The sequence below is a fragment of the Dipodomys merriami genome, unplaced genomic scaffold (genome assembly GCF_024711535.1).
Source record: "Dipodomys merriami isolate MVZ:Mamm:240054 unplaced genomic scaffold, mDipMer1.0.p SCAF_8, whole genome shotgun sequence".
NCBI classification, from domain to species: Eukaryota; Metazoa; Chordata; class Mammalia; order Rodentia; family Heteromyidae; genus Dipodomys; species Dipodomys merriami.
In genome coordinates this window covers 52,735,311-52,747,700 of record NW_027206401.1, presented here as the reverse complement: position 1 = coordinate 52,747,700, position 12,390 = coordinate 52,735,311, and the positions used below count along the sequence as shown (strand labels likewise).

Genomic DNA, 12,390 nt, shown 5'->3' with positions numbered 1-12,390 from the left:
CTAGGGAGTCCCCTCCTCGCTCGGGTTTCCACAGCTGGGGCTCCAGGAGCTTTCCAGGAGCCGGGGGGTTTCCACCGAGTGGACCACCCAGGCCTTGGCCTGGAAGCCCTGCCTCCGGGTTTTGGGAAAAAGCAAACACTGCTCCACCCCGCCCTGGAAGCTTCCTTTCCTTTGAAGAAAAACTTTTAGATACAGGGTTTTTTGGGTGCAAGGTCTTCTGTCTTTCTCAAAACTTTCTCTGGAGAAAAGTCACCAAGAAGCAAAGGGTTATGTAGGTGCTAAGAAAACCGGGGTGGTGGTGGTGGTGGTGGTGGAAAGCTAACAAAGCTGGAAGGATTCAAGAAAGGCCTCTCCCTCAGTGAACCACAGGGACGGGGGAAAAGGGATGTGGAGGGGGGGAACAGGGATGGGGAGGGGGGGGAACAGGGGTGGGGAGGGGGGGAACAGGGGTGGGGAGGGGGGGAACAGGGGTGGGGAGGGGGGGAACAGGGATGGGGAGGGGGGGAACAGGGATGGGGAGGGGGGGAACAGGGATGGGGAGGGGGGGAACAGGGATGGGGAGGGGGGGAACAGGGATGGGGAGGGGGGGAACAGGGATGGGGAGGGGGGGAACAGGGATGGGGAGGGGGGGAACAGGGATGGGGAGGGGGGGAACAGGGATGGGGAGGGGGGGAACAGGGATGGGGAGGGGGGGAACAGGGATGGGGAGGGGGGGAACAGGGATGGGGAGGGGGGGAACAGGGATGGGGAGGGGGGGAACAGGGATGGGGAGGGGGGGAACAGGGATGGGGAGGGGGGGAACAGGGATGGGGAGGGGGGGAACAGGGATGGGGAGGGGGGGAACAGGGATGGGGAGGGGGGGAACAGGGATGGGGAGGGGGGGAACAGGGATGGGGAGGGGGGGAACAGGGATGGGGAGGGGGGGAACAGGGATGGGGAGGGGGGGAACAGGGATGGGGAGGGGGGGAACAGGGATGGGGAGGGGGGGAACAGGGATGGGGAGGGGGGGAACAGGGATGGGGAGGGGGGGAACAGGGATGGGGAGGGGGGGAACAGGGATGGGGAGGGGGGGAACAGGGATGGGGAGGGGGGGAACAGGGATGGGGAGGGGGGGAACAGGGATGGGGAGGGGGGGGAACAGGGATGGGGAGGGGGGGAACAGGGATGGGGAGGGGGGGAACAGGGATGGGGAGGGGGGGAACAGGGATGGGGAGGGGGGGAACAGGGATGGGGAGGGGGGGAACAGGGACAGAGAAGGGGTGAACGCCTCATCTTTCAGTGTAGGGGCGTTGGGGGGGGGGAATGAAGACCTGTGAGACACCTGAAAAGCTACTTGAAAACTAAGCTAGGAAACCTGGCTGGGGGCGGGGGCCTTTGGCATTTTTTCCCCACTGTCCTACCCAGAATATTCTGTTGACTCTACTTTCAAACTCTTACCTTTCAAGAGTGTCCATTGTTCCTGATTTGCTCCCTGGGCTGTTACAAAGCCTGCAGGAAAAAGCCTTCCCTCCTCCTCTCCTGTGGCCCACCTGGGTCGTTGATCACATGGCTCATGTGGGCTCCCTGGCCTGTCCTCTATCTTCATCTTGTCCAAGGGGCTGGTGGTCTTTTGGGGATTGTAGCTGAAAGCCTACATAAACTCTAGGTTTTTAAAACATGCTTGAGGAGCTATGTGGTAGGCCTCAGATGTTAGTTCAAACTTGCCTGCCCTCTATGGTAACCTCTCCTTTTTCACTCTGGTTTGCCAACATGAAAGTCCCACACATGGCTGCCTTTAGAGCTTCCATGAATTCTGTTGCCGATCTGATATGCTCAAAAATCGACCTGACAAACTACCAAGTCTCCTAAGTCCTTCCTATTTCTCAGTGAGATAGGTCAGTTAGCTTTCCTAATCCTTACTCTTGAATTTGAAACCCCCAGGCTCTTTGCAGCATTTCTGTTCAGCATTCCCACTTTGCTCTGAGGTGTTACTTGCCTTTTACTGTGAGCCTTAAATGGATGATACCACATCCCATTCAAGAAATAACATGGGGGTGTGTAAACTGAGGCCAGTAGCAAAAAGTTAACGCAATGTACGGAATGAGTCTGCAAATGTAGGAGGGGAAGTGGTATATTTTTCACTATGGAGGGGGAAATGGCAATTTTGACCTCTTCAGTGAGATGGTTACAAAACAAGTGCTACTACAAAACTTGCTCTGCTGACCAGGACTGTTGTGAGGAAACAGAAGGCACCAGCTTCAGGTGTATGCACAAAGCTTTGTTGGCATTGATTCTGTAAGTGACTACAAAAGAGATTTCTAAACTATCTGGCAGGACGCTAGGCTCTATGGCTTTAACTTTCAGCTCAACTTCCTAACTTACATATTTTTTGGTATAAGGTTCAGATGCGTTGGAGGGCAGACCACCCTCTGTACTAAATATATGTGTGTGTATATATATATATATATATAAAACATATTTAAAGACAACTAATATGATAGAATATACATGGGGAATACTGAGGGCCTCCCAGCCTATTCCTCTGGTCCTGTCCTGAGGGGTGATCTTGTTGAATTGTCTCATTTGTGGGGTCAGTAACACACTTAGTGGAGCCAGCTGTAGCCAGCCTACCCTTAGATATCCATTTAATTAGCAGAGACCTAAGATTTACTCCACTGATTGATTTTTGTAATCAGCTGTCTCCCATGTGTCAAAGAACAGCTAATTGAAACAACATACTGTCTGTTTTCCTTCCTTACTGCTGAGCTCCTTGAGATGTCCCTTTTCAGTGTCCAGTGTTCTCATGTTTTGAATTGCACTGTCCAGAGACTTCAGCTCTGCTCTTACCTTTCTAGCGCCGCCCCCTTTCCCCCCGGCACCCTGATGTTCAAGTCTTTGCCAAATCCAGTCATGTTGAAAGCCCAAATTTTGTGCATAGCTTGAGCTCAGTCATTGCCTGGCCTCCAGCTTCAACTCTCCTGAGCTTTAGAGTCCTGACAAGTGTCATTGCAGCTGCCCAGGCCCTCGTTGTAGCCAGAGTGGTCCAAATCTAGAAGTCTCCAGATATGTTAGAGCTCCAATGATGACCTCCAATGCTTGACCTCTGCTTCGTTGTCTCTTGGGCTGACACCTCAGTTTAAAGTTAGTTGGATTTTTTTCTTTTCTGTCTGTTTTGGGGCCTGAACTCTGGGCCTGGGCTCTGTCCCTGAGCTCTTTAGCTGAAGGCTCGGGCTTTCTACCATTTGAGCCACAGTGCCATTTCTTGCATTTTCTGCCTATGTGGTGCTGAGGAATTGAATCCAGGGCCTCATGCATACAAAGCAAGCACTCTTACCACTGAGTCACTTTCTCAGTCCTAAAGCTAGTTTTAAAGCTAGTTTTCAAACTACTTGTACTGTATGTTACATGTTTGTTGCTAGGATGGCAGGACCATGTTATCAGGCCTGGACTACAAAGCAAAAGACTTAGTGTTCCAACACTTAGCACAGAATGTTCTAGACAATTTGAAGCTACTGATTTGAATTCCTGTCAGGGAATTGGCAATGTATGCATTCCCTACATTTGTTTTACATTCTCAAGTGTGTGTGTGTTTTTTTAAAGCAACTGTCATAAAGATTTGAGGCTCTTTCAGGCCACCTGAATTAGGCAGTAACTTGATTCAGGTGTATTAAGGAGATAGAGGGAAATGGGATTCAAATGTTAAGTGCTTTTTTGGGTAAAGTGTGCTTGTATTGTGTATTGCTCTGCAACAACCTAACTTGTCCTCTGACCTGTTTTTCATGCCAACAGAATAGATGAGAGTTCTGTAACAGATCTGTGGTCTTGGAAGCTTTAGGGAGGAATGGAATGGAGAAAGAGATGGGTCTGAACTTTCATTCAAAATCCACCCACTCACTTCCTCGCTTTCAGCCCTCACATTATGTTCTTGAGCTTAAAGGGAAATGAGGTTTTCTGTCTTCTCTTCTGAGCCCCCTCCCACTCACCCCCCACCATGTAGGGCTCTGTGCCAGGTGCTGGCAAGAGCAACAGGGAGCAAGGTGTGGGTGCTGCTCTTTGGGGGAGCTCCAGGCTTGCTCTGTTGACTAGGTCTTCTGTAAACCATGTCTGGGTTCTGTGGAGACATGGTGTCCGTGTCTTCTCACAGTTGTTGGAAGTTCAGTACTCCTCCCCTTCTCTCCTTCCCAGCTCATGCTTTTTCCTTGTAAATGAGCTCAGGTGTAAATCACACTCGGGACTATCTCCATCTCCAGACAGTCTGATGTGGACTCCACAGCCTCTGTCTCTTGCTCTAGAGGATGTGGTGGGAAGTGTCTACTCCCTGACCAGAGTAACGTACAAGGGCTTTTGTTGGTTTGTTGAAAAATCTGCTCAGCAGTTCTCACTTTAACCCAAATTGGGTGGAAGGTCAATTCAGTCAAAGCTGAGACAAAGGGTAGGATGTGGATTTACTAACTGAGGGGGAAATGGGGTTCAGTTTCTCCCCTGTGAATCTGGGGCCTGTGATTGCCCTCCTCCAAGGGTAAAACAACGGAAGAGCTGGGCTCTCCTCCTTGGCTTCCTGCATGCCCTCATTGAAGAGCTGTTTAAAAATCCCTGACCTGTGTAAACCTACCTAGAATCATTTCCCTCTGAATTCTCAATTCTTTAGAGGATGAATAAGTGACTTTTTGAAAAATCAGTGTATAATCTCCAAAGGGAGGAATTTCATTCTGGAACTTCAATACATCCCTATGAAATACTTTGATTCTATTTGTAATTTGTACAATTAGTTCATGACCTTTTTCTATTTAATGCATTAATTTTTATCATGTTCTCTCCCTCACACTGTATTTTCTCTTGTCTCTTGCTGGTTACCCTCAAATAACCCATTATATTCATGCCCTCTTTCACATTCTAGATTCTGCAGAAAAGAAATTATTTGTCTGCTTTTGCTTTACTGTCCGCTAGGCCAGACAGAAGTGGTTACTGAATCCCTCCTGAGGCTTCTCTGTAAAGTCTTTCCAGTTGAGCAGCCCACTGGGGAAGTGGCTCATGAAAACTGGTGCATCTCCAACACCTGCAAACTGTGCTGCACTGTTTCCTTGAGGGATAAGGAGTCTTGTGCACAAGTTGCTTTTAGTATGAGTACATTTACTGTAGCAAACAGACTGCTACCTACAGACTGCTGGGATATCAAGTCTGACATAGTTGAGGAAGTACTTTGTATTGAAGTTACTTCCGTCTTTTAAGTTGTTGCTTTATAGGCAACTAAGTATTATCTGAAGATGAACAGTGTGTAAGATATAGTGGAAAGGTAACTAGTTGGAGCTGATAAACCCTATTTGATAGACTTTGAGACCTAAGCCTGTGTTCTACACTACTTGAGTTAAAACCCCTTCTGCCCTTTCTAGGAGTGTTTGGTTTTGCCCTTTCCTTTTGCACACTAAGCTCCCATGAGTGGGAGATTGCAACAGCTTTTCCTGCTGTGTGAAACTGTGCATGACAGTGGGCCAAAGCCAGGTCCCAGAGTCCTGCTTTTCCACTCGTCTGCCAGTATTTATGCTTCATCCTAGAGACAGTCAGTCTTTCTGCCCTCAGAACATTTGAGTACTTTATGGTAAGGCATTGGCTGTGTGTTCTTGATCCCTCATTTTCTATTTTGAACAGAGCCTGGGCTCTGTTCAAAAGCCATTATGTGCAACCAGGATTCAAGCTTGGGTCTTCACCTTCACAGCCCCGGCTGGTGTCCTTAACACACAGTAGGGATCAGAACTTAGAAGCCTTAGATGTGTTCCTAACGGGGTAATTGCCTTCCTGTGTCTGGAAGATGGAGGGTTTTATTTTCCTAATCAGATTCAAGGATGTCCTAAGAAGCTCTCTAATAGAAAATTTGTGTTTGGACAAATAATCAAATGCTTTTGCTTCACCATCTTCCCTTCCGCAATTTAAGCCAAGGATAATTCTGCACTTGTCTCCCTGCTGTGATTAGTGTGATCTGCTTAGCTATAGACACACTGGTGTCTGGCTTGGATCTGTAAATGGTGCACAATCTTGGCTGTTTTGTCACACTGTGTCCTTTATTGCATCAGGCTTTGGTCTAGACATGCTAGAGTCCATTACTGTCTCTAGTACACTGTCCATTTCAGTCTTCAGTTAGTGGAGCTTTGCCTTTCACAGTCTCCTCATACACAGCTCTGGTCTTTGTTCATTTTTCTGATCAGTTTTTGGCTGATTTGCCTAGCTCTGATGCTTGTAGAGCCTGTACTCCATAACTTATATGCTTAGGCTTAAGTCTTTAGAAGAAGATATAGTCCTTATTCCCAAGTAGTAAAGAGAATTTTGAGGTTTCTGAGAGGATCCTGAAGCCTCAAAAAATCCCTTATCCTATGCTAGAACCTCTTACCATGGAAGACTGGCTTGGGCTGTTTCAGAAGGTCTTTGCTTCTCCTTTGCTTTCTCTATAGTCTGCATCTGCAAATATGGACAGGTGCATAGCTCCCTTGCAAAACACCGATGTAGAGATTGGCAGTGTGGGCCTCTTTGTTTCCATGGAGAGAGAGGTGAACTAGCTCAAAATTTTAATTCTTTTCCTCCTGAGAAATGGAGTGGATTCAGCTGATCCCTAGAGGGCCTTCAAGAAGAGATCTCACAAACTTGTTAATGTCTTAAGAGAATGAAGAGTCAAGAAGTGGCACTGTAGCCCAAGTGGTAGAAAGCTCGACCTGAGCCAAAGAGCCAAGGCACAGTGCCTAGGCCCAGAGTTCAGGCCCCATGACCAACAAAAAACAAGATGACTTAAGAGATACGGAATTTTTCACAAGATTCAGATGTCTCCAAGGAGGCAGGTAAATTTACAAGGTCCATGTGCCATCTTAATGTCTAGCCTTTTAAGACTCATAGAGGCCAAAGGTCTGAGAATTTTAGTATGCATCAAAAAAACTTTTCTAGGGGCTGGAAATGTGGCTTAGTGGTTGAATGCTTAGGAAGCATTCGACCTGAAGCCCTGGGTTCGATTCCTCAGTACCACATAAACAGAAAAGGTTGGACGTGATGCCAGAGCTCATGTGGTAAAGCAGTAGCCTTGAGCACAGAGAGGCTCAGGGACAGAGACCAGGCTCTGAGTCCAAGCCCCAATACCAGCCAAAAAACCCAAAACCAAAAATTGCCTTTCCTACTAGTCACAAAAGTGCTAAATCATAGCCAGTATAGCTGTCACAAGGACTAAATGTGGCCCAGTACATTCTTGGCTGCTTGAACTAAAACATTCTCTCTCTACACAAGGTCATGATGCCCCTGTCAAGTAAAATTAAAACCCCCTGGAAGGTATAAACACATATTTTGAGAACTTCAGTTCACAAGACCTTACTCTATCCTGCAATTTTGAGAGGCCGAATTGGGAGTCTTTGTAGAACTTGCATTCTCAATGCACTTCATGCTGTTAGGAAACTGAGCTATGAGGGTAGGAAAGAAAGAGCAGACAATTTCAACACCAGATCAATTCTAATGGAGAGTTGAGAAGGGATACCATGGTGACCAGCGGAGAGTTAGGAGAAACCAAGGCATGGAACAATGGTGGCTGAATTGGTCGGGGCCTAAGTATGGTCATGGTCATGGGACAGTTTTATATGGAGACTGAGAACTCAGTCTCAAGTTCATGGTACAATTCTAGGGGGGGGGGTCTGGTAACCTATTGTCTAAGTCCCTGGCCTCTCTCTAGGGATTCAGGTATGCCTATTACCTGTCGGTGGGGTGCAAAGATTTTTCACACAAAGATGTAAATATGCCACCAGTTAGACCCGGTATCCATATTTCAATATCAACAAGTGGGAGCCTATGCTGTATGAATTGGGACAAAGGTTCACTAAATGGTATATTGCAGGAGGCACTCCATTGCACCTCCTGACTTCAGAGGGTAACAGAATTGTTCAGCACCCACAGTGGCCATCTGAACATGTCTACAATGCTCAAACACAGGACCTTAAAGTAAATGAATGGCAACCTGTAAAATGGCTTCCCTTGCATTTACTCGACACTTCCTCTGCCCTTGGCCTGGGGAGGGACTGGTGCAGTCCTGTGACCAGGGGATGGTGGTACAACTCTATGGGATGCCACTCTGTGTCTATGCAACTTAGAATGGAGCCTAGTTCTGGGTGAGGTGCCTAGTTGCAGCTGCTTGTGCCTAAAGGCTTCTGTACATAGACAAAAGTTTTGTTTTCTGCTTTGTTTTCAAAGTAGTGGTTTGAAAGGGGATTCTAAATTTGAAGATAGAGATGAATGAATTCAGATACAAGTGTAAATGATGGTGGTTATTAATCTATTAATATTGGGAACAGGCAACTATTTTGTTGAGGGCCTATATTTACACATTTCATTACAAAAATACATGCAAGGGAAAACTTGTCCAAATTCAGAGAAACCTTTTCCTAACCTAAGACATAAGAAAATCACATCACTCTTGAATATATATTTGATACATATATATAGTATATATATGTGTGCATATAACATACAATATTTCTACTTATACATTATTCTGAGGAGGAAAATTAGGCAAGTGGGCAGTATCCTTGCTTTCTTGCTTTGGAAGGTAAATACAACTTGTACAGATGAAATTTGTAGAAATACTACACAACCTCCTTTACATATATATACATGTGTGAGAATAACTGTCTTTTCTGTCAAAGTGGACTGCTTAAAAGTTCCTCCTTTGTCCTGGTGGCTTGGCTCTTAAGGAAAAGGGGAGCTACTTTGGGATAAAGGCTTTGTAAAATACAAGGTTTTGTTTGAAATTAGTTTTTCAAAATAGGATTATAACCTGCCCTAGACTATTTAAAAATAGCAGTGGTGGTGGGCAGATTTTGAGATTATTTGTGAACTGTTAATCTTATTTGAAAATCACCTTCTGTAAACACATTTTATCCTATTAAAACTAGCCAGTCACAAACAGAAGATGGTAAACCTGAGCTCAACCAATCTGACCAGAGTGGCAAGGTTGTCTTCTTTATTAGGGATAAATAATGAGAAAGACTGCCTGCTCTGTGTGCTTGTACGCTACCACTTGAGCCACAGTTCCACTTCCACCGTTTTTTCTGAGTATTGGAGATAAGAGTCTTATGGACTTTCCTGCCTGGCTGGCTTTGTACCAGGATCTTCAGAGTGCATCTTCCTGCAAAGCTAAGATTACAGGCATGACTTACTTACGGGTGCCTGACTTACTTGAGATTTTTAATCACGTATTTTAATTGATGTGACCATCAAAGGAAGGCTATTTGAAAGCATATTTTAATAACATACTCGGTTTAACTGCATACAAATTCAATTTTATATTTTCCCATACTGCTTATCTACAATTGTGCCGCATTTTAAAATACTTGACAGTTACAAAGTGCAAGGTTTCAAACTGATAAGTGTTTATTGCTTTAGAAAGAAACTCCTTTGGAAGGCATTTCTTTGTTGTGCTTACAATTGTCCTGCAAACCTCTATTGTCCACTTCATGGAAGAATCGGAGCAGACAAGGGCTGAGTGCAGACATGAGCAGCTCCAGTTTATGAAGGAAGTTACAACCTTCCATTTTCTTCCACTGTACTTCTCTGAAGGGCCCATGGAGATGGTTCCACTTACTGTCCTGGGGCACATCACTCTTGGGAACATCTTTGCTCTGGATCCATGGAAACCGCACCAGGACTTTGCTGCCACTCTCAGGCCCATTGTGAACTGAAGTAGCAGAGTCAACATTTGCAGAGGCCATCGTTATGGTGGACACATTGCCAATGCTCTCTATGGGCCTCAGGCCCACATGGTTACTGAAGCTCAGGACCTGCCAGCCCATGACCTTGGCCAGCTGCTGAGCTGTGTGCCCATGGTGCTAAGACATCTGAGACAGAAGAAAATCCTGTCGCTTCTGCTCCTGATGAGACAATGTGATCACCCTTCCATCTCTGTGTACACCTTGGATCTGCTCAACTCCAATGTTAACTGCAGCTGAATGGACTTGCATATTGGTTTATAGCCCTGGGATGTGATGAACACCTTCACACTGAATTCATAAACATCACTGATACTGGACCAATGAGCCTGTATGTGAGGATCCTCAGTGAGACTTGCCAAGCTGTCAATGGTTGCAGCTAATCTGTTCCTCCGAAAAATATGCTTTGCTTTATTTTTTTCCAGAAGCCTTTCACTGGACTGTAATAAATTTCATTTTTATCAAAAGCTTGGGGACTGAAAGATTCATTCTTTTGTGACCAAAAGCTACACTTGCTGGGTGGGTCTTCATGATGGTAAAGGTATTTCTTATGAACCTCTCTAATCAGCAGGTGCAAGTTATGCTCTAGAACAAAGAGGTGGTCCTCTGCACTTGGCTTCTCAATGGCTGATTTGAGGAGAGTCCTTTCTTGCATTCAATGTCTGTCTAGAGAGATCTGCAGTGATTCTATTTTTTTTCCCATTGTAGTATAGCTCCTTCATTTTTGCTACATGCAAGATTGTTTCCTTACTAAGGTCTATCATTTTTACTATGTGTCTAGAAGTGTTTCTCCTGGGATCCTGCTTGTTAGGTATTCTATGTGCTTCTGTTATGTAGGTAAGGTTTATTTTTTAAGATTGAGGAAATTTTCATTGATCTTGTTGAATAGGTATTGCGTTCCCTGGCTTTGATATTCCTCAACTTCGTCCACTCCAATTATACAAAGGTTAAATTTCTTGGTACTATCCACTTGCTCTTGGATTTCACTTTGGCATAATTTGAGTGGTTTTTCCATATCTGTTTTTTTTTTGGTCCAGTTGGTGTATTCTGTCTTCTGTATCTGACACTCTACATTCCATTTTGTTCACTCTGTTAACTATGGCTTCCATTGTGGTTTGCATGGAGGAAATGGACTCATTTATGGATTCGATGTTGGTTCTCCAAGTAATAATCTCACCTCTTAGTGAGGTGTGTACTGCCTCTATTTTTGCTTGCACCTCCTGTTTGAGATCCTACATCTCTTCAGATAGTTTGTCCTTGTGTTCTTTAAATTTCTGGTCTATTTCTCGCTTTAATTCTTTTTGTTTTTTGTTTTTAGTCATGGGGCTTGAACTCTGGGCCTGGATGCTATCCCTCAGCTCTTCAGCTGAAAGCTAGTGCTCTACCACTTGAGCCATAGCACCACTTCCTCGCTTTAATTCTTGAGTCATTGCCTCTAGCATCTCTTGGATGTAGCTTTTATTTTCCATTCCTGATTTGCTCCCACTGGGGCTCTCCCTTAGGTGGCTGATGGCTTTTGGGGGTAGCTTGCTATCCTGGGTGTTGGAAAACCTTGTAATTTTTCTGTGATTTTCATATGGGGATTCAGGGATTATTGGAGACTAATCTGAAATTCTGTTTTGGTCAATAGGTGTCTGTCTTTGCTTGATTGCTGTTTCTGGGCTGGTGGAGAGACTCTGTACCTGGTCTCAGTTCTGTTGGGTGCCGACCTCCAGCTGCTGGTCTGTCCCATGTAGGGCTTTTGGCTCTCTGCTGTAGGTCACTGGCAGTTCCTGCCTTTAGAAGGACTAAGCAGCCTACACTGCTCCTGTTTACTTCTACAGGTGCCCTTGGCGAGATTGAGTGTGCTAGATGTACTCTCCTAGTTGCTGTAGTCTGCTATGGGCTCCTGATGGGTTTTGTTTTTTTGTTTTGTTTTTTTTTCTTTGTTTTTTTTTTTTTTTTGGCCAGTTTTGGGCCTGAGCTCTGGGTCTGGAGCACCTCTCTTCACTCAAGGCTGGCACCCTACCATTTGAGACACAGTGCCACTTCTGTCCACAGAGCCACTTCTGGCCCTTTCTGCTTATGTGGTGCTGAGGAATCAGATCCAGGGCCTCATGCACACAAGGCAAGTACTCTACTGCTGAGTCACCTTACCAGCCTGAGCTCCTAACTATTATCAGGTGCTGGTGGCCAGAGTTGTCCAATTCCTGGCCTGGGATATATGGGCCGGGTTCTGGTAGAGTTTGGGCTTCTGGTTCTCTTGCCCTGGACACTCAGGTCTTTTGCTGTCATGGGTGTGATTCCCTGTTTTCCCCCTCTGATAAGGTGTCTGTACAGCTTCTGGCTTCAACTGGGAGGAGTTGGTTGTGTTGCTCAGGCACCAGATCCCCAGGCCTAGTCCTGTATCCCACCTGGGTTACACAGCCTGGAGTAAATAGTTCAAGTTTCTTCCACTGTTGGCTGTTGTGACCCAGGGATGCTGTTCTTGGCTTGGGTGTTTAAGCTCCCTTCCAGGGACGCTCTTGATCTAGCCTGGCCAGCTGGATGTGCTCCACGGTCTGGTGGAGCTCTGGAACAGTTCCCAGTTTTAGTGGGTTCTGTAGTCCAGGTGTTGGGGTAGGAGTCTGGGTCAAGGTCTGGGGGCTCCCACCAGCTCTGGTCTCCCTTGAGTGATACACTGCACCCTGTGGGGTACTCACCCTGG

The 12,390-nt window shown here is 46.0% G+C and overlaps 1 pseudogene; it reads right to left on the bottom strand.

Moving 5' to 3' along the window:
* On the bottom strand, positions 1 to 10,359 carry LOC138819002 (mediator of RNA polymerase II transcription subunit 17-like; annotated as a pseudogene).
* Positions 10,360 to 12,390: the final 2,031 nt, after the last annotated feature.